Source organism: Molossus molossus, unplaced genomic scaffold (assembly GCF_014108415.1).
Source record: "Molossus molossus isolate mMolMol1 unplaced genomic scaffold, mMolMol1.p scaffold_m16_p_7, whole genome shotgun sequence".
NCBI classification, from domain to species: Eukaryota; Metazoa; Chordata; class Mammalia; order Chiroptera; family Molossidae; genus Molossus; species Molossus molossus.
Genome location: NW_023425401.1, coordinates 66,400,343 through 66,419,838, shown reverse-complemented (window position 1 = coordinate 66,419,838; position 19,496 = coordinate 66,400,343). Strand labels below are relative to the sequence as shown.

At 38.3% G+C, this 19,496-nt stretch overlaps 1 protein-coding gene across 1 annotated transcript in view; it reads right to left on the bottom strand.

The window, feature by feature from the left end:
- SUGCT (succinyl-CoA:glutarate-CoA transferase) overlaps positions 1-19,496 on the bottom strand; it is a 1,135,530-nt gene that overhangs the window by 195,823 nt on the left and 920,211 nt on the right. The gene's annotated exons all lie outside the window — the stretch shown is intronic.

Here is a 19,496-nt window from a genome sequence, read left to right as displayed (position 1 = left end):
TATTGCCATTTTAATTTACTACACCAATTTTTCTCTCTCTATTTGTTTGCTTATTACAGCAGTACTTTTAACATTCTTACAGTGCTGGTTTGGTGCTAATATATTCCCATAGCACCTCCTCCTTTTTTTTTGTCTGGGAAATTCTTTATTTCACCTTCTTTTTTGAATGGCTAGAGTAGTCTTTAATTTATATCCTTGTTTTTTATTATCTTGATTACTTCATGTCATTCCCTTCTGACCTGTAGTGTTTCTGTTGAGAATTGACCTGATAGCCATATGGGGGCTCTTTGTAGTTAACCTGTTGCTTTTCTCTTGCTTCCTTTAAGATTCTCTCTTTGTCTTTAATTTTGGCATTTTAATTATGATATGTCTTGGTGTGGGCTTCTTTGGGTCTTCTTACTTGGGGTTCTCTGTGCATCCTGAACTTGTATGCCTTTAACCTTCACCAAGTTAGGGAAGTATTCTGCTACTATTTATTCAAATAGGTTAACTTTTGTTCACTTTTTTCTTCTTCTGCTACTCCTATGATGTGGATGTTGTTATGTTTCATATTGTCCCACAGCTCTCTTAAACTGTCCTCCTGTTTTTTCATTGGTTTTTCTTATTGGTTCTCTCATTAAGTGATTTTTTTCTACCCAGTCTTCTAATTCACTGATCCTATCCTTGGCTTCTTCTAATCTGCTTGTTATTCTTTCCAATGTGTTCTTTATTTCTGCTATGCCATTTTTTCATTTCAACCTGCTGGTTTTTCATTTCCAATTGGTTGATTTCCATTGTTTCCATATCTTTACTCATGCTGTTGAGCTTCCTTATAATCATTACTCTGAACTCAACCTCTGATAATTTGATTAACTCCATTTCATTTAGCCCTTCTGTAGAATTCTCTTGTTCTTTCCTTTGGAATTTGTTTCTTTGTTTCACCATTTTGGCTGTCTCAGAAGAGTTTGGAACCTGCCAAATTTTACCTGAGTGTTGATGTTCTACAGATTGTGGCTTCCTTTGGTGGGTTTAGATCAGTATGAAAGGGACCACGCTTGACACTAATGTTTAGTTTTACTTTCCTGGGTAGAGTCACAGGCCAAGCAAATATTCAATTATCCCAGAGTTTTAGCCTGCAGGTTATTAGTCTTTGTTACTTAATTAGCCTCAGGTGTAGCCCTCTGCTTAATGAAAATATCCCACTGATGGGCAGGGTAAGAGTATTTCTAGCAGGTGAGGCAATTGCCTTTCCCTGGGCTAAAGTTGCTTTGAGAAGAAAATAGTTTCTGCAGTGTAGGTTAAATGCTCAGTGCAGGGATCTAGACCTCAACCTTCACAGCTCAGTCCCCAGAGCCATGACACTCAATACTAAGAACCAGGTCCAAGTTTCAAAGCTTTCAGAAGTCTCTCTGGCTGTTTATGAGCCTTAGTTTTCACTTCCCTGGGCTGGGTGTGTTAAATTCATGGGTGGGGTGGGGGTCAGTTGCTTCTCCCCCAGGCTAAAGACACTCTGATGGGAAGGGGCTTCTTGAAAAAGATGGCTACTGAAGCATGGGGGAGTTATTCATCATAGGAACCCAGGCCTCAGCCTTCACAGCTCTGCCCCAAGAGCCATGACACACAACACTGAGAGCCAGGTCCAAACCTCAAAGCTTTCTGAGGCTCTTCGTTGCCTACTGGCTGGCAGGTAGTTTCTGGAAGTTAATGAGCCTCAGGTTGTACTTCTTGTGGGGTGGTGTTAAATTCCCAAGGGAGAAGCAGTTGCTTCTCCCCAAGGTTAAAGCTGCTCTGATTCAAAGTGGCTTCTTAAGGAAGATGGCTACTGCCGTGTGGGGGAATGACTCAGCATAGAGCTCCTGGTGGCCTCCTTCCCAGCTCTCTCCCCAGTGTCATAACCCTCCAACTCTCCTCACACAGCTCCAGTCAGTCCGCCTCCCTCTTCTGGGGCCCAAAGTGAGTGGCTGTGGTTGTAATTTAGTGCACTGGCCCTTCAGGGAAATCCCGGGTTCCTAGAGCCTTTCCTTGCTGGACAGAACCTCTGTTCTGTTGATTTTCTCAGCCACATATTATGTGGAAACCTTTCCCTGATTTGCCACTCTGCTGGGGAGCCAGCTTGGGTTTAAACTTAACCCAGACTTCTCAGAAGGAGCCTTCAGCTGATGCTACCCTCTCGCACCTCTGCATCTCCTACAAGTCTTGATTTTGGGTCCTCTTTACACCCCTGGTTACAAAGGTTTCTCCAGTTGGTTTTTCTAGGTAACTTATCTTTATTTTAGTTGTAATTACAGTTTGATCCTGAGAGATGGTCTGTGGCTTCTATTCACTCCACTGCTACTTTCCCTCTCCAGTGCTGTTATTCTCAAGCTGATTTTTAAACAAAACATTTAAAATACATTAAGCAGCCTTTAAATTAGAGACTAAAGTTGTAAGATTAAAACCACAATAATTAGCTTAACTTTCCTTTTCAGCTTAACTTAGGAGACAGTGGTAAATAAGGAAAAGAAGATAGATTTTAAGGATACTCAAACTTGGGTTTGGTGCTATAACAATCAGCAACTCTCAATTTTCTCATCTGTAAATTAGACATAATAATATATGTAAAGTGAAGTGTCCTGGAGATAATATATATATACTATTTAAACAAATAGTATATATAAAGGGTTTTTTACATATAGACCCTATATAAAGACATACTCAATATATGTTCGCTTCCATTCCCTATATTCAAATTCAAATGTTCCATGCCAATGATGCTGTTAAAATCTATTGACAAAATAGATTAATATGCAGAATAGTGAATTGCATTTTTTCTTTAAATTGAAAAAACAATCAATCGCATTAGAACAAGAATACAAGGCACTATGGGGGGAAGTGAGTTACTTAAGGTCACATATCAATTTGAAGACCCAGCAAAGAGAAAGCAAGAGTCTTTGAGGAGTTTATGGGGTGAACTGCATTGAGGATATTCTTTTTTTTAATTATTATTAATTAATTTTTGTTACAGATGTTTCTCCTTTTTCCCCCACTGATCCCCGTCCCCTGTCCCCAGCTTTCTTGTCCATGTCCATTGTTCATGCATACACGCATATAAGTTTTGTGGTTTATCTCTCCCCCACCACCCTTCTTGTGGGGATTGTCAGTCTGTACCCCACTTCCACGTCTCTGGGACTACCCAATTCCTCAGACTATTATGTTCATTATATTACACAAATAAGTGAGATCATATGATACTTGTCTTTCTCTGTTTGCTTTGTTTCACTTAGAATGATACTTTCCAGGTCTCTCCATGTAGCCTCAAAGGATAAGAGATCTTTCTTTCTTACAGCTTTGTAGTACTCCATGGTGTATATGTACCACTGCTTTTTTATCCATTCGTCTTCTGATGGACACTTGGACTGCTTCCAGATCTTAATTATTATAAATAGTGCTGCTACAAACATGGTGGTACATATATTCTTTCTGATTGGTGTTTCAGGCTTCTTAGGGTATATTCCTAAAAGTGGGATCACTGGGTCAAATGGAAGTTCAATTTTAAATTTTTTGAAGTAACACCATATTTTTTCCATAGTGGCTGCACCAGTCTGGATTCCCACCAGCAGTGTACTAGAGTCCCCTTTTCTCCACACCCTCACAAATACTTGTTGTTTGATGAATTTTTGATGGCGGACATTCTGACAGGTGTGAGGTGATAACTCACTGTTGTTGTAATTTTCATCTCTGATGATTAGTGATGTTGAGCATTTCTTCATATGTCTCTTAGCCAATTGTATGTCCTGTTTGGAGAGGTGTCTGTTTAGTTCCTCTGCCCATTTTTTAATTGGGTGCTTTGTCTTCCTTTTGTTGAGTTGTATGAGCACTCTCTATATATTGGAAATTAACCCCTTATCTGATATATCAGTGGCAATTATACTCTCCCATACGGAGGGTAGCCTTTCCATTTTGATGATTGTATCTTTTGCTGTGCAGAAGCTTTTGAGTTTGATGTAGTCCCATGTGTTCATTTTCTCCTTTGTTTCTATTGCCTTAGGTGATGTATCAGTGAAAATTGTGCTGCGTATGATGTCTGATTTGTTTCCTACTGTTTCTTCTAAGATTTTTATGGATTCATGAGTCACATTTAAGTCTTTTATCCATTTTGAGTTTATTCTTGTGTAGGGTGTAAGTTGATGGTCTACTTTTATTTTTCTGCATGTAGCTGTCCAATTTTCCCAGCACCATTTATTAAAGAGGCTGTCCTTACTCCACTGTATGCTCTTGCCACCTTTGTCAAATATTAATTGAGCGTATTGCCTTGGGTCCATTTCTGGGTTCTCTGTTCTGTTCCACTGGTCTATTTGCCTGTTCTTGTGCCAGTCCCAGGCTGTTTTGATTACAGTGGCTTTGTTATAAACTGAAATCTGGTAATGTGATCCCTCCAACGTTGTTCTTCTTTTTCAAGATTGCTCTGGCTATTAGAAGTCTTTTTTGGTTCCATATGAACTTTTGAAGTACTTGTTCTAATTCTGTGAAGTATGAGGTTGGTATTTTGATGGGGATTGCATTTAATCTATAGATTGCTTTGGGTAATATGGATATTTTAATGATGATAATTCTTCCAATCCGTGAACAGGGTATGTGCTTCCACTTTTTTATATCTTCCTCTATTTCTTTTTTCAATGACCTGTAGTTTTCTGCGAATAGGTCCTTTATTTCTTTGGTTAAGTTTATTCCTAGGTATCTTAATCTTAATGGTAAATGGGATTGTTTTTTCAGTTTCTCTTTCTGTGAGTTCATCATTGGTGTATAAGAATGCCATTGATTTCTTGATTTTAAATTAGTATCCTGCTACTTTTCCAAATCCATTTATTAAGTCTAGTAAATTTTTGATGGAGTTTTTGGGGTTTTCTACATATAGTATCATGTCATCTGCAAATAATGACAGATTCACAATCTCCTTTCCAATTTGTATCTCTTTTATTTTTTCTTCCTGTCTGATTGCTGTGGCTAAAAATTCCAGTACTATGTTGAATAAGAGTGGCAAATGTGGGCATCCTTGCCTTGTTCCTGTTCTTAAGGAAAATGCTTTTTGTTTTTGCCTATTGAGTATGATGTTGGCTGTAGGTCTTTCATATATGGCCTTTATTATGTCAAGATATGATTCCTCTATTCCCACATTGCTGAGCATTTTTATCAGAAATGGATGCTGGATTTTGTCTAAGGCTTTTTCGGCACCTATTGATATGATCATGTGGTTTTTATTCTACATTTTATTTATGTGGTGAATCACATTCATTGATTTGCGAATATTGTACCAGCCTTGCATCACTGGGAGGAATCCCACTTGGTCATGGTGGATAATTTTTTTGGTGTATTGTTGGATCCGATTAGCTAGTATTTTGTTCAGGATTTTGGCGTCTATGTTCATCAGGGATATTGGCCTGTAGTTTTCCTTCTTTGTAGTGTTTTTTTCTAGCTTTCGAATTAGAATTATGTTGGCTTCATAAAACAAGTTTGGAAGTCTTCCTTCTTCTTGAATTTTTTGAAATAGTTTGAGAAGAATGGGTGTTAGTTCTTCTTTGAATGTTCGGTAAAACTCCCTGTGAAGCCATCCAGAGCTGGGCTTTTGTTTGCTGGGAGAGTCTTGATTACATTTTCAATTTCGTCTGTTGTTATTGGTCTGTTCAAGTTTTCTATCTCTTCCTGGTCCAGTTTTGGGAGACTATGTGTTTCTAGAAATTTTTCCATTTCGCTAACGTTGTTGAATTTGTTGCCAGATAATTGTTCATAACAGTTGTTAATGATCTTTTGTATTTCTGTGGTGTCAGTTGTTACTTCTCCTCTTTCATTTCTGATTTTGTGTATTTGGGTTCTCTCTCTGTTTTCTTGGTGAGTCTAGCTAAGGGTCCATCGATCTTGTTTATCTTTTCGAAAAACCAGCTCTTTCTTTCATTGATCCTGTGAATTGTCTTTTTCGTCTCAATGTCGTTTATTTCTGCTCTGATCTTTATTATTTCCTTCCTTCTACTTGCTCTGGGATTTTCTTTTTGTTTGCTCTATAGTTGTTTAAGTTGTGATGTTAGATAGTCTATTAGAGATTTTTCTTGTTTTTTGAGGTAGGCCTATAGTGCTATGAACTTCCCTCTCAGAACTGCTTTTGCTGCATCCCATAAATTTTGTGTTGTTGTGTCTTCATTTTCATTGTTTTCCAGGAAGTTTTTAATTTCTTCCTTGACCTCCTCAGTAACCCACTCACTGTTTAATAACATGCTATTTAGCTTCCATGTGTTCAAATGACTTTGTATGTTCTTCTTGCAATTCATTTCTAGTTTAATGCCATTGTGATCTGAGAAGATGATTGATATATTTTCAGTGTTCTTGAACTTGTAGAGACTTAGTTTGTGCCCTAACATGTGGTCTGTCTTTGAGAATGTCCCATGTGCACTTGAGAATGTGAATTCTGTAGTTTTGGGGTGTAATGCTCTGTAGATATCTTTTAAATTCATTTGGTCTAGTGCTTCATTTACAGTATCTGTTTCCTTACTAATGTTTGTCTAGAGGATCTATCCAGTGCTGTTGGCGGGGTGTTGAAGTCCCCTGCTATGATTGTATTGCTATCGATTTCTCCTTTGAAGTCCTCCAATAGTTTTTAAATATATTTTGGTGCTCTCATATTGGGTGCATATATGTTTGTCAAGATTATATCTTCCTGCTGGATAGATCCTTTCAATATTATGTAGTGGCCTTCTTTGTCTCTAGTGATGGCCTTCATTTTGAAATCTATTTTATCAGATATGAGTATTGCTAACCCAGCTTTTTTTCCTTTCCCTTTGCTTGGAAGATTTTTTCCATCCCTTCACTTTCAACCTATGTGAGTCTCTTGTTGTGAGGTGCGTCTCTTGTAAACAACATATAGATGAATCATGCTTTCTTATCCAGTCAGCTACTCTGTGTCTCTTTATGGGAGCATTCAATCCATTTACATTTAAGGTGATTATTGATATGTACTTATTTATTGCCATTTTTTTTAGTGTGGTTTTATTTTTCTTCCCATTTCTCATGCTAATTACAGCGGTCCTTTTAACATTACGTGCAGTGCTGGTTTGGTGCTGATGTATTCCTTCAGCCTTTTTTGTCTGGGAAGTTCTTTATTTGACCTGCCATTTTGAATGATAGTCTTGCTGGGTAGAGTAATCTTGGATTCAGATCCTTGTTTTTCATGTCCTTGATTACTTCATGCCATTCCCTTCTGGCCTGTAGTGTTTCTTGTGAGAAGTCAGCTGAGAGCCTTATGGGTTTCCTTTGTAGGTAACCTGTTGCTTCTCTCTCGCTGCTTTTAGGATTCTCTCTTTGTCTTTAATTTTGGGCAGTTTGATTACTATGTGTCTTGGTGTGGCCCTGTTTGGGTTCTTCTTACTTGGGGTCTCTGTGCTTCTTGAACTTGAATGCCTTCTTCCTTCACCAAAGTAGGAAAATTTTCTGTCACTATTTCTTTGAATATATTGTCTAACCCTTGCACATTTTCTTCTTCTTCGGGGACTCCTATGATGCAAATATTATTATGTTTCCAGTTGTCCCACAATTCTCTTAAGCTGTCTTCCTGTTTTTTAGTCGTTATTTTCCTTTTGGTTTTCTGATTGGTTGATTTTTTCTACCGTATCTTCTAATTTACTGATCCGGTTCTCAGCTTCCTCTATTCTGCTTTTTATATCTTGCAATTTTTTTTTTCATTTTTGATATGTCATTCTTCATTTCTTCTTGTTGGTTTTTAATTTCCAACTTGTTGATATTCAACATTTCTATGTCTTTACTCATGGTGCTCATGTCCTTACACATGCTTTTGAGCTTCCTCAAGATTATTGCTCTGAATTTTAGTTCTGTTAACTTGCTTAACTGCACCTCATTTATCTCATCTTCGATTGAGGTCTCTTGTTCTTTCATTTGGCTTTTGTTTCTCTTTTTCACCATTTTGGCTATCGCAGTGGGCTTTGGAGTCTACCAAATTTTCCCTATGGGTGTTGGTGTTCTGCTGTTTATGGATCCCTCTCCTGGCTTTGGATGAAGCAGAAAGGACCCACTTTAAACACCACTGTCAAGTCTTAACTTTCCTGGTTTGAGTTGCTAGCCCAGGGAATATTAGTTATCCTCTACTTTTTTTGCCTGGAGGCTATTAGTAGAGGTCACCTGAAGAACCTTAGTTTCTGAGTTGACTGAAAAACTCCCTCAGGTGCTCAGTGTAAGAGGATTTTGGGAGGGTGGGGCAGATGCTCGTTTTTAATGGGCCTCAATTAGCATTTCAGTGGCCACCAGGTGGGGTTAAATCTCTAAGGGAGGGGCCGCCGCCTCTCTCCAGGGCCCTGGGAAGGTATAAGATGATCACAGTCCTGGGTGGCTGCACTCAGCAAAAGCTCTGAGCACCCTCCAAATCCCTAGTGTCCCCACACAGTTCCAGTCCAGTCTGCCTTCCCTCTGCCGGAGCCCAAAGTGAGTGGCTGCTGCCAATTTAGCCTCTGTCCGGACTCTGTGTCGTCGAGCCACCTGGGACTTTAACCCTAGGGCGCTGCTCCCAGCTAAGGGCAGCCAAAGCTGTGGCACCAGCGAGTGCATAGCACCCAGCTGAGGCGGCCCCAGACCCAGCCAAGGCAGCTGCTGGTCCTAGCCGAGGCCACAGGACCCAGCCAAGGGCATAGCTTCCAGCCAAGGATGCTGGCCCCAGCCGAGGTCGCAGGAACTCGCCGAGGTGGCAGCAGCTTCCAGCCGAGACCGCTGGACCCAGCCGAGGCGGCCGCTGGCCCCAGCCAAGTTCACAGGACCCAGCTGAGGTTGCCGGACCCAGCCGAGGGTGTAGCTTCCAGCCGAGTCCGCTGCTCCTAGCCCCGGCAGCTGAGGACCGCGGGTTCCCGGCCCCCTCTCACGTCCTCGCAAGCCTACCAGGATTGAGTCAGTGTCCCTGGTTATGTGGTCCTCCAACCTACCTTTCGGTTGCCCCTTCCTGACAATTTGTCTTTATTTTCGTTGTAATTCCAGTTTGGTCCTGGGAGATGGTCTGTGTAGCTTCCATTCACTTTGCCACTGTTTTTTTCCTATCGATATTCTTTTAATCTATATGGGGTAGTATTTCTCCAGCTTTTTGTGGCTGCAGAATCTTGTTGGTACTTTTATTTCACCACACATTGTCCTTAAATTCCCAAAATGTCTTCTAGTAACTTTTATTATTTAATTAAAATTAAGTTTTTGCTTAATTGTTTGAAAAGCCTATGGCTTCTTATAATAACCTGAAGTAGAAGGTTCATAATAACACTTTCAATAGACACAGGGTTTAGAGTAGGTTAAACGAATGGGTCACCCACTCCAAGAGTCACATGGCTGCTGTGATTTAGATGGTGTTCAGATAAAAGACAAGTTGGTGGAATATTTCAAGGTCTCTCATCTCTTCCACTCAGGTGGTATCTTACTCTTACTCAAAAGATGAGCCCAGAGACACACTGACTGCTAATGCCATACCAGATAGATCTGACAACATGATGATATGGTTCCATGAAGGCTGATACAGAACTGGCACACACAAAATAGCATTTGCTTCTGCTGAGGGGAAAAACACTGAGCCCCATGGAACAGCTCAGTGTCAAATCAATTCTTTTAACTACCATTTCTTCACCTCCTCCAGTACTTATATATTAATATAACACTATGTACTTAGTCAAAATTAAACAATAATCCCTTTAAACAGAAAATGGCTCACTCCATTGATTTTTTTTTCTGGTTTAGCCTTCTGAACAGGAATATATTTTGATATCTTAAGAATCCATATTCCCTCCACCACCACCCCCAAAAAGAGCCTTGTGGGATTCAGCCCAATTGTCATAACTTCATGGACCAAAAAGTCCCTACCTGGTAATGCTGGAGGAAAGCAAAGCCATATTATCTCAGAGAGAAATAAAATGACCCCTTCTCCAGGCATAAATAAATCTAGCAGTGAAGTCAAGCAACACACTTTAGCCTGAAACCCACTTGTTGGCAAAGGTGATGTCATTTCTTGATTATCCAAGTTAACTCCACAACATGGAAGTGCAATCTGAAAGATAATTTAATTTTTTTTTTTTTGTATTTAGCTATTACATGGTACCTAATTTTACTTCTCCACCCAGTCTACTTGCCTAATTACATTTAATTAATTTATCCAGAAAAAGACTTCCCTGGGTATCCAATGAAAGTTTGACTATAGTAAATTCAAGCACTGAGAAATTGATCCCAGAAATTTTCTGGTCTACCTTCTAAGACAAAATAACAAAACTTTATTTATTCTCATTGAGACTCTACTCTTCCTGTGGCTTTTGAATATTGTTTTTATCTTGTTTTGATTTCTAGATTTGGTTCATAGTTCAACACTCAGTGGTTCATTCTGATTGTTCCAAACACAACTCTCACTTCAAGGGTCATTTAGTATATTGATATTTGAGAAAATACCCCAAACAATTTATAAGTCCAATTAAATATTCACCAAAAAAAATTCTTTAGCTTAACTGTCACTTCCTAACACTGAAAACTTACTCTGTGACCCAGAATTTCATTGATAACTTATATCTAATTTGTAACATGTTTCTTGTCTATTAGAAAGATTTACTTATTTTAGTGTCTAGATTGATGAGGATATGTTGAAGAGGAACAATTGAGTTTTTGGCCATGTTCCCAGTCCCAAATAATAGGAATATGAATTCCCTAAGCATGAAAGCCCAGGTCTAACAAAATATGTCTTCCTCATGGCACAGATAAGCATAGTTGATGGAGGTCTCTATGTCATATCAGCGACAGTAATTTGGCTCTTAGAGCTTCTCCAGTTCCTGATGGAAAGACATCCCTGGGAATGTGATTCATTCCTGTTTCCTCCAGGCTCTTCTAGGCAGGGAAGTCACTCTGTTATTCATTTCTCACTGAAAGGCAACAATGTCTGCAATCCTGCCTCTGTAACGGGACTTCCAGAGAAATCTGCCGGCACTCAGTGTCAAATCATCTGACAATACACTGATTTATTTAACTCTCAGTATGTTGCCTTGGGTTAAGAGTTTAATAAAGTTAAAAATAATTGAGGACTTTGGAAGTACCATAGCTAGTATATTTGAAAATTCACTTCCCTGCCAGCTTTCTCTCATTGTGTTGACAGACTATAGAACCTTCCTTTCATCTCTTTCCTCTTTTTTGCAGCTTAACCTGCTCCCTGAAGGGGTATGCTTTTTCTAGAAGACAGATTATGCACTACAAACAACATGAAAACTACACTCTTCCTGTTGTCATCTGAAAGATTTTTCTACATAAAAAAAAATAACTTATCCCACCTTTTACCCTAAGATTGGTTTTACTTAGAATTCCTTCTTAGAATTCACGTTTTTAACTTTAAGGAGGTATATAAGCTGAAACTTTGGTTCCTCATAATTTTTCTTTTTCCCCAGTGAGACTTGTGACAGTTTTTCCCATTGCTGTTATCCATTATAAAAATTTAACTGCACTTAGAGGATATATGATTTCAAAAACACTATCTAATTTTCTATTTAATGGAAAGAAAAAAATGCTAAAAGGAACAGGGCAAGGTGAAGTCTCATATAGCCTAGAAGAGGAAGATTTGTAACCAGACAAGAGACTAGGTGGTAACTTCATTTACTACTTTAAACTGGAAGCAAACTAAAGAAGCAAAATACATCTTTCAGATAGCTTCCACAGGTAGCCAGTCTGCTCATAAAATAATAATAGTAATAAATGCATATTGCTTAAAAGTGTCACTCCTTCTCTTTTATTATTTTCATCTAAAGTTTTTTATTGTAATCATCATTCAGAAATATATCTATTAAGTACTTATTTGGTATAGAGGATGCTGGTTACATTTAAAAAGATAGCATCTTTCCCCCCAGAAGCTTATAAAAGAAAAGTGTTTTAGATCATCTTTGATATAAAGTTGCAAAACATTCAGAAATAAAATACATAAGATAAGTAACAAACATTTGACTTTTAAAAAATTCACTATAAAACCCAAACATCAATATTCTAATAATTTGATTTGAGCTACATTAATCTATAGTGGTGACTGATCTTCCTGCATCCAATACCCGCTAGCTAAGAACTGTTGCAGCTTCCACATATGAATATTAAAATCCTATGGGTAAAGACTTATGAAAAGTTTTATTTAAAATAACTTGGAGCTGCTTTCTGAAAAACATGGATCAGGGAACCTGCAAACAAAGGTAATTCAATTTAAAATTACTTTCTATGTGCTGACACATTAATCACTACAATACTTCCCAGAAGTGCTGCTGATTCCAATTCACATGCACAGGGAAGTATCTGAAAAGGATTGTGGGGAGAAACTTAGCTGCACAGTAAACTCTGTTTTAGTGATATCTTTTGAAGTTTGGAACTCGGCACCAAAGCTGTTTTGGCTCCTACACAGTACATGGAAAAACAGAATGTTCCACTCAGGCTAAAAGTCCAATGGCCAGCAGTAGTTTAAGAAGAAGATGCAAATGGTGGAAGCTGGCAGTCCTTTGCAATGTCATAACTAATGTAAGATATTTTCAGGAAAGTCACAAATAAGGTGATGTTTATATAATGGTCAATATCTTGCTGAAAGAAATATTATGGTATAAATTCTAATGTACCTTTTTATTTCAGAAGTTAACAGACAAATTTTTATCAATTTCAGTTTAAAATGCAGGACATTATGAGTTTCATAAAAATCTGTAACCGACTTAGAAGCTTATTAGAAATTACCCCTAAACTTAATCAGTGAGGACATCTGCCCAACTGGGTTTGAGGTTCCTACCCAAGCTCCTTAGTAGGGATCTCAGAGACCTCAGCATAATTCTCCTTTAAATTTCGATTTGTTTTTAGTTTGGTCATTAGTTCTATTTTTAGGTCTCCCTTTACTGGCCTCTGGGTACCTCTCCAGGGTAACTATGAGCCTGCCTCCTCTCCATTTCTCCATTTGAACCCTTTCTCATCTCCTGCAGACACTAGCACTTGGCTTCCTCATTGTTCCTTCAGCCCACCAGTTTGGCTCAGCTGACAACTGGTCATTGTTCACATGTCTGTTTACAGTTTACTTCTCGGAAACTTTTCAGATCCCACACATTAGCTTAAGTCTTCCTGGTTGGTGTTTCCAGAGCATTCTGCCTCTAATTTTCCATGGAAACACTCATCCTGCTTCTTTGTATTTATTGTATGCTGCCTTCTCTTGCAAACTGTAATTTCCATGAGTGACTGGGCCTATTCTGGGGACAGCTCCATCACCCAATCTTCATAGAGCATATGGAAGACAATAGGTTTAGAGAGTTTAGTTGTGTGTGTGTGTGGTGTCAGTGTGTGTGAAGATTTAGCACTCAATTAAATTAGTTAATTATGAGCAAATTAGTACATTGTGTCCAGGGTGCTCACACTTCTGTCACTAAGTTAATAGTGAGTGAAAAGTAAAGACTACTTCTCTCACTGGGGATTCTTAAAACACCAGAATATTTAAGTCTAGCAAAGAAAAATATGATACATTTACTCATTTATACTCACATTAATAATAAATTTTTACTTGTCTCTTTCCACCTTTAACTGTAAAATAGGCTTTAAAACTCACATGAGAGAGTTGTTTCTTGAACAATACATGAAATAAAGAACAATAGCATTAGCATAACTACAACTCATATTTAGAAATAATTCATGAGCATTAACTAGACTGCATACTTTATGACATGTATATGTGAAAAATGAATATCTTTCTTAATTATTTATTGTAGACGGGAGGTGGTGGGAAAACATATAAAAAGTATATTGGAATATATATTAATTTATAAATGAGATAATTTAGATCATATTACTTGTATTTTAATACCGATGATGATTGCAAATATTATAACAATGTATTAAATGCTTACAATAATTATTTAAGTAGCCAATAAGAATTTTGAAGAGGCAAATAATTTTGCATTCCTCTTCAAAGCATATTAAACATTGGTTGACCAGTCTCTTTAAGTATTAATCAGTTAGGTATACACAGAAGCTCTAATTTGAGAATCTGAAGGGATTCTGTGGATTTATACATTTCTGAAAAGGTACAATCAAAATTACATAAGAATCATTGCTTCTTCAAGAGACCGGTTTCTAGTAACTACTAAAACATAATGCTTTAGGTAAATTAGTACAATGTATCAAAAATTTAATACAGGTTCACTAATAACAAAGAAAATATAAATAAGTAGCTTGAAGTAATGTTAATGGAAATTTTACTGTAAATGTGAAGATGCCGCTATACAGGGGTTAGCAAAAGTAGGTTTACAGTTGTAAGTACGTGAAACAGAATTTATTCTTGTATTATTATGTTTTCTTGTATTATATATCTTTTCATACAAACAACTATAAACATACTTTTGCCTACCCATGTATTGCAAATTTATAGAACTACACTTAATAAATTCAAAATGTGTCTCCACTGGCTAACTAGCAAACAGTGTAGCATAAAATCACTTTTCACTCTACCTATTTTTCCTGTTTTGGCAGATTCACCTCACTGAGGCATTGTGGGAGAGTCTGAGCTACTTTTACAACATTTATGAAGTCTCCAAAGGAACATCCCTTACAAAGAAAGGCAGAACTATCATAGGTAAGTAAAATTAATAAAAATTAATAAATTAATTTAAAAAAAGGAAAATTTTAAATTATTTACTGTGATAGTATTTGTATATAATATCTCTTATCCTGTCTGAGAGGCCTCTTACTGGGATACACTGAATTAGAAGAAACAATAGCAACTCATCTGATGTCTATAAGCAGATATCTCTTTTTTTCCATGGGAAATCCAGTTGTGCTACTTTGGAGAGACACTAATTCCAAAAATAAGCTAAGCACAACCATTTCATCTAAAATCTGGGACTTGTTATATTGATAATATTATAGAAAAGATATAAGAGAAATCAGTGAGATAGACATATCAAAATATGTGTAAGTGCTACAGAAATTAAAGAAATAAAAATAGCTCTGGTCAGGTGGCTCAGTTGGGTGGAGTGTCATCTTGTACACCAAAAGGTTTCTGGTTTAATTCCAGGTCAGGGCACATACCTCGGTTGCTGTTTCGATCCCTTGGATGCATATGGGAGGCAGTCAATGGATGTTTCTCTCTCTTTCTCCCTCTCTCTCTTCTTCTCTATCTGAGGTCAATAGAAACATATCCTCAGGTGAGGAAGAAAAGAGAAAAGGAAGGAAGGAAGGAAGGAAGGAAGGAAGGAAGGAAGGAAGGAAGGAAGGAAGGAAGGAAGGAAGGAAGGGGAAAGAAGGAAGGAAGGAAGGAAGGAAGGAAGGAAGGAAGGAAGGAAGGAAGGAAGGAAGGAAGGAAGGAAGGAAGGAAGGGGAAAGAAGGAAGGAAGGAAGGAAGGAAGGAAGGAAGGAAGGAAGGAAGGAAGGAAGGAAGGAAGGAAGGAAGGAAGGAATCTATTTTTGGGGACTTTTGGTCAAGATGGCGGTGTAGGTAAACGTGTTATCGCGTCCTCCCACAATCACATCAAAGTTACACCTAAACTACGGAACAACCATCATTCAAAACCACCTGAAATCAAGCTGAATGGAAGTCCTACAACTATGGAATTAAAGAAGCAGCTGCATTAAGACTGGAGGGGCAGAGGCGCATGGGGTGGTTCCACACCCACAGGTGGCGGATAAGAATCAGGAGGATACCTTGGCTAGGAAGGTCCTCTCTGAGGACTAAGGTGTCCCCGTCCCACACCAGGCACACACTCAGGGTTCCAGTGCCAGGAAAAGAAGTCTCCATAACTTCTGGCTGGAAAAACCACGGGAACTGAGACTCAGGGAGGCTCAGGCAGCTGGAACCCCAGGCAGCTTCTCTTAAAGGGCCTTCACATGGACTTATTGAACTCATTCACTCTAAGCTCAGAGGGGAGGCAGCTGGAGGGGCACCAGAGACATACAGGGAAGAACTGAGCTATTTGGCATTGGAGCAAGGGCTGGACAGGGGGCTTTCTCTGGGATAGACTACTGTCAGAGGTCCTTTGTTCCGTTGGTGAGCCCTTCCCTGGGGCGGCAGACAGCCGCCATATCTGGGACTCTAGTAACCTGCCGCACACTCTTTGCCTCACCCTGGTGACTCCCTGAGGCCCCACCCCACCCAACTTTCAGGCCCACCCAAGCTGTTGTCAGTTGCTTTACCATAGGATTGGCCTGTCTTGTATCCTGCTTCAGGTTTTCTTTAATTCTTTCAAACAAGCAGCATCTGGTCTCAGCTAGCCCCATACCTCTCATTAAGTAATACATAGAAACAAACACAGGGAGGCAGCCAAAATGAGGAGACAAAGAAACAGGTCCCAAATGAAAGAACAGAACAAAACCCCAGGAAAAGAACTAAGCAAAATGGAGATAAGCAACCTAACAGATGCTGAGTTCAAAATACTGCTTAAAAGGATGCTCAATGAACTCAGTGAACTTAATGGGGGCCTCAAGAGCATAAAAAAAGGACCAGTCAGAAGTAAAGGATGCACAGTCAGAAATGAAGGAGGCACTACTGAAATAAAGAATAATTTACAGGGAATTAGTAGTAGAGTAGGTAAAGCCAAGAAGAAAACCATTGATTTGGAATATAAGGAAGCAAAAAACACCCAATCAGAACAGCAAAAAGAAACAAGAATCCAAAAAAAAATGAGGATGGTGTAAGGAGCCTCTGGGAAAACTTCAAGCATGCCAACATTCGCATCTTGGGGGAGCCAGAAGGAGAAGAGAGAGAACAAGAAATCAAAAACCTATTTGAAACAGTAATGGTAGAAAACTTCCCTAACTTGGTGAAGGAAACAGACATACACGTCCAGGAAGCACAGAGAGTCCCAAACAAGGTGAACCCCAAGAGGCCCACACCAAGACACAGCAACATCAAAATGCAAAAGGTTCAAGACAAAGAGAGAATCTTAAAAGCACAAGAGAAAAGCAGTTAGTTACCTACAAGGGCGTTCCCATTAGACTGTCAGCTGATTTCTCAACAAAAACTTTGCAGGCCAGAAGGGAGTGGCAAGAAATATTCAGAGTGATGAAAAGCAAGAACCTATAACTAAGATTACTCTATCCTGCAAAGCTGTCATTTAGAATAGATGGCCATATAGTTTCCCAGACAAGGAAAAGCTAAAGGAGTTCATCACCACCAAACCATTATTACATGAAATGTTGAAGGGACTTTTTGAAGAAAAAGATAAAATATATGAACAAACAAAATGGCAATGAATACATAGCTATCAACAATTGAATCTACAAACAAAATGAACAAGCAGAACAGAAACATTCTCATAGATATAGATAGAGAACATTTTGTTGGTTGCCAGATGGGAGGGGTGTTGGGGGAATGGGTGAAAAAGGTGAAGGGACTGAGAAGTACAAAAGTATTGCTAGTCTGACAAACCTCAAAGGGAAGGAGGTTTGGGGGGTGGGAAGAAATAAACCAAAGAACTTATATGCATATATGCATAACCAATGGACACAGACAACAATGTGGGAAAAGGCAGGAGAGGGGTGAGAGTGGGGAGGAGGGAGTCAATGGGGGAAAAATGAGGAATATCTGTAATACATTCAACAATAGTGATTTAAAATAAAGAGAAAGAAAGAGAGAAAGAAAGAAAGAAGGAAAGAAGGAGAAAGAGAGAAAAAGAAAGAAAGAGAGAAAAAGAGAGAAAAAGAAACAAAAAGAAAGAAAAAAAGAGAGAGAAAGGAAGAAAGAAAGAGAAAGAAAGAAAGAAAGAAAGAAAGAAAGAAAGAAAGAAAGAAAGAAAGAAAGAAAGAAAGAAAGAAAGAATTTCCCAAAGACAAAAATAAAGGATAAAAAAGATTACTACAGATCTGAGAATTCTATTGTGGTTAATTGAATTTTTGACCCCAATTATTTACCCCTCCCTATGCTCATGCCTTTGCCATGTAACTTTGTAGTTTCACTTTAAAAAGAAAAATATAGTTCCCCACCTCTTGGGATACAGCCTGAAACTAGCTTTGGCAATAGTATGTGGGAAGAAGGGTCTGATAGTTCTGCAGGAAGGTATTGAGTGACATTGTGGTTTCTGCTTGGTTTCTTGCTCTCTTGCCATTGTCATGAGAAGAACATGAGAGACACATGGAGCAGAACTGAGGTTAACACAGTGAGGCGGTAAGCCTCACTAGATACCAGACTTCTACCTATTAGAAAAGCCACCCAGGTAAGTCCAGCTTATATTAGCCATCCCCAACTTGGATCCACATCCATGGAATAAATAAATGCTTCTGTATGAGTACCACTGAGATTTTTGTGATTATTTGTTACACAGCTTTATTTTGACTGTAGCTAACAGATACATTTATAAAGTGAGCAAAAAGGGTATACTTTCCCTTTAAAGGAATCTAAAAAAATATTTTCCTCTTCCTCACATGGATTATTCATTCATTTACCTGGAAAGTCAACAAATTCACATCTGATTGATTGAGAGAGTATTACATCCAATGAGTTCATTTTAGGTTGGCCATTGACTTACTTTTCCCTTATTATCATGCTAACATTTGTATTAACTTTCAAATGTTTTCCCTTTCATCTCATGTGTTGGGGATATAAATGACTGTCTGACCTCATCTTTAAACTTTTGGAATTAAATTAGATCAGTAGTTCTCGAATTGTTCCTTAGGGCCTATGGTTCTAAGGAGGTGTTTGGAAGGCATAATAGAAGCAGAAGAAAGTTAAACAGTTGGAATGCTAACCTATCAATCAGCAAAATTCTGTTTTATCTGTTTTAGATACTGAGACTTCATTTTGAAAATCAGTTTACTGTTTAAATATTAGAGTTTAAAACTATTGGACAAAATGTCTTTTAAACTATTTTTATACTAAAAACCCTATGATTACATTTTTGACCACACCTTTCTCTTTATTGCTATTACCATAATCTTAGAACTAAATTATACCTTGAATAAAATTAACAACGCAATTTTTTTTTATAAATAAGACCCAGAACCGGTAGAAGTAAATGTTTTATGCCATTTGACTGTGGTGACTGAGGAGTTTGAGAAATACCCAAATTTCAAGCAAGGCAACCAGGATATAGTTTAAGGAAAACAATGACCAAAGTTACATCATAGCTAATGTCATTCTCCTCCATAATAAGAAAAGGAAAAAAAAAAAAAAAAGTGTGCCCTGACTGATTTGGCTCAGAGGTTACAGCACCAGCCCGTGGACCAAAGAGTCGCAGGTTCGATTCTAGTCAAGGGCATGTATCTCAGTTGCGGTTTAATCCTGGTCCTGGTCAGGGTCATGCATGAGGCAACCAATTAATGTGTCTCTCTCACACTGATGTTCCTTTCTGCTCTTTCTCTCCCTCCCTCCCACACTATCTAAAATTTAATAGAAAAATATCCTCAGGTGAGAATTAAAAAAAAAAAGTGTATGGTTTGAGTATAGTCTGGAAAATAGGGACTTGGTGAAGAAGAATGTGGAGTGTTTTTCCAGCAATTCCTAGAGTAGAGCCAAAAGATCTGAAGAATGGTCCTATTAGGGTCACTAG